This window comes from Acinonyx jubatus, chromosome D3, assembly GCF_027475565.1.
Source record: "Acinonyx jubatus isolate Ajub_Pintada_27869175 chromosome D3, VMU_Ajub_asm_v1.0, whole genome shotgun sequence".
NCBI lineage: Eukaryota > Metazoa > Chordata > Mammalia > Carnivora > Felidae > Acinonyx > Acinonyx jubatus.
In genome coordinates this window covers 82,122,784-82,126,163 of record NC_069392.1, presented here as the reverse complement: position 1 = coordinate 82,126,163, position 3,380 = coordinate 82,122,784, and the positions used below count along the sequence as shown (strand labels likewise).

General features: G+C 40.4%; 1 pseudogene; it reads right to left on the bottom strand.

Annotated features, from left to right (window-relative positions):
- Positions 1-1,895: 1,895 nt before the first annotated feature.
- Positions 1,896-2,958, bottom strand: LOC106985241 (glyceraldehyde-3-phosphate dehydrogenase-like; annotated as a pseudogene).
- Between the last annotated feature and the right edge of the window lie 422 nt (positions 2,959-3,380).

The following is a 3,380-nucleotide window of genomic DNA, read 5'->3' as shown; positions in this document are numbered from 1 at the left end:
ATGGATGTAGGGGGTGGAAGTGCATCATTGCACAGAAAATGCATTAACTGATATGATAACACAGTCGTAAATGTAATAGGATTCATTACTACCAAGGAGTAGCACTGTGATGCCTATAAACTTTTCCCCTGATCTTATAATGTGTACCAAATAGAAATTCCAGCAAGATTTTAAGCCTATAGGGATTTACGTGATAGTCAGTAAACAAACTGAAATTAATCATCTTAAATGCAGAGAATTAGTTTTGTTCTACAGAATATATTTTTTTGTATGATTAAGATGGGAAACAAAGAAAAGTGTATGTATATATAAACACATAGATCTATTAACTACCTATAGCCAAGCACCCATATGATATTTTGTTTGGCTCACAATTGTTAATGTTCCGTTGGGAAACTCTGCCCTACATTAAGAACCTATGATCAGCTACATTTCTAAGGATTCTCCAGAGAAAAAGATTATATATATATCTTTATATTATATTAATTATATTATATTAATTATATAATATAATATAATATAATTATATTATATTATATTATTATTATATATGTATATATTATATATACGCCATATATACATATATCATATGTATATCATATATATCAATAAACACATATCAATATGTATCAATGCATTTCATCATATACCAATTTCTATGTCTATCCATCATCTATCTATCAATTGTCTATCTATCTATCATCTATCTATACTTGAGAGAGAGAGAGGGAGGGAGTGAGAGAAAGACATTATGAGAAATCATCTCGTGTGATTACTGAAGCTGAGAACTCCCACCATCTTCAAGTCTACAAGCTAAAGACCCCGGAAAGCCAATGATAATTATTAAAAATAATTCAGCCCGAGCATGAAAGCCTGAGAACCAGGAGAGCCAATGGCATAAATCCGATTCTAAGGACTGGAGAAGATGAGAGACAATATTCCAGATCAATCAGTGAGGCAGGAAAAGAGAGATGGATTTCTCCTTCCTTGTTATGTTTTGTAGTTAGGCCTTCAACAGATTAGTTGAGGTCCCTTCCATGTGCTGGGGATGGCATGCTACTTTACTAAATTCACTGATCCAAATCCTAATCTCATCCAGAAAAAAAGTCATAGACACACCCAGAAATAATGGTATTCTGGGCACCCCAAGGCCAGTCTTATCGGACATAAAACCAACTGCCATACCAGCTATACTGATCTCTAGAAGATTAAAGAATTCGTAAACTCCCCCACATTTTGATCTCACATCTTGGCTCATACATGACTTCTTCCATAAAGATTTTCTTGTTTCCTTGAAATTTTACTATTTATTCATCAATCCTACATTATTCCATAGGCTTTATGAGATATTATCTTGATTTTACTGCATTTTGTTTTCCTGCTTGCTTATCTGTATTATCCGAGAGCATGCAAGCCCATTGGTGGGAACAGTGAGTATGAAAATGATGATAGCTAACATTTGCTAACAGGTTACTTTGTGCATATCATCACTCAGTAATCTTACACTAAAACATGTTACAAAAGGATAACTTGGATTTCTATTCAGATCTAATATTTACTCTTACACCTTTAACGGATTCCAATTTTCACATAGTGTTAGGGTTTGTCAATTCTACTTGATAGAATCTTTACATCCTTCTCTTGTGTTGTAATGTTACCAGACTCCAAAAGAAAGTATTTCAAACCAGCAATTTAGGAATTTTCACCAATTCTTGAATAGGTCAAAAGATCTTTTTATTTATTTATTTTTGATTTTTATTCTTTTTGGCTGGGTACAGTATACTTTATTGATGGTACAAGACAAGGTAGGGCCCCCCCAAGCCCCTCCATTTCTGCTAGGGGTCTGATATGGAAACTGTTTTAGAGATCACAAGACTCACAGTGTTGGGGGATGAGTTAGGGAAGGACACCTCAGCAGCTAAGGGCCTCTCTCTTCACCTTGCTCTCGCTGAGGCTGGTGGTCTAGGGGGCTCTTACTCCTTGGAAGTCACTTGGACCATATGGTCTACCACCTGGTTGCTGTAGCCAAATTCATTGTCATACCAGGAAATGAGCCTGACACAGTGGTCACTGAGAGCAATGCTAGCACCGGGATCAAAGGTGGAAGAGTGGATGTTGCTGTTAAAGTCACAAGAGACAACCTGGTCCTCAGCAGAACCCAGCATGCCCTTGAGGGGGCCTTCTGATGCCTGCTTCACCACCTTCTTGATGTCATTGTATTGGTAGCTTTCTCCAGGTGGTAGGTCAGATCCATGACTGACATGCTGGGGTGGGGACATGGAAGGCCATGTCATTGAGTTTCCCATTCAGCTCAGGGATGACCTTGCCTATAGGCTTGGAGACACCAGTAGAAGTTGGGATGATGTTCTGGGTAGCCCCTCAGCCATCAATCCACAGCTTCTTAGAGGGACCATCTGAGGGTCTTCTGGATGGCAGTGATGGCATGGACTGTGGTCATGAGTCCCTCTACCATGCCAAAATTGTCATGGATGACCTTAGCCAGAAGGACCAAGCAGCTGGTGGTGCAGGAGGCATACTGACCATTCTTGAGGGTGTTCTGATACTTCTCATGGTTCACACCCATCACAAACATGGGAGCATCAGCAAAAGGAGCAGAGATGATGACCCGTTGGTCCCCACCCTTCAAGTGAGCCCCAGGCTTCTCCCTGGTGGTGAAGACCCCAGTAGACTTCACAGGATGTTCAGTGCCAACGTCACCCCATATGGTGTTGGTGGAATGTCGCTCCTGGCAGACAAAGATGGGCTTCATTGATGATAGGTTTCCTATTTTCAGCCTTGACTGTGACTTTGAATTTGCTGTGGGTGGAATCATACCAGAACCTATGTACCATGTAGGTGAGGTCGATGAAGGGGTCATTGATGATGACAATATCCCCTTTGCCAGAGTTAAAAGCAGCCCTGGTGACTAGGGACCCAATATGGCTGAATCCATTTACTCCAACTTTCACTATTGTGTCTCAGGGACACGGCTGGCACTGCACCAGGAGATGCAGCTATCTGTCCAACTGGGAGGGGTGCAGAGCCAAAAGATCTTTTTAAATAGCCCTTCAGGTCTCCTGGGTGGCTCAGTCATTAAGTATATGACTTTGGCTGAGGTCATGATCTCACAGTTTGTGAGTTCGAGTCCCACATCGGGTGAGCATGAGCCCCGCTTTGGGAAAAACATGAGTCCAGGGTGGGCCCCGCCTCTCTCTCTCTCTCTCTCTCTCTCTCTCTCTCTCTCTGTCCTCACTCACTTGCATCCTTTCTCTCAAAAAAAAAAAAAAAAATAGCCCTTCAAATGCAAGTCTCTAATCTGCTGGATAGCACTATTTTTATTTAATTAAAAAATTTATATTATAAGTCTCTTTAAAATTATA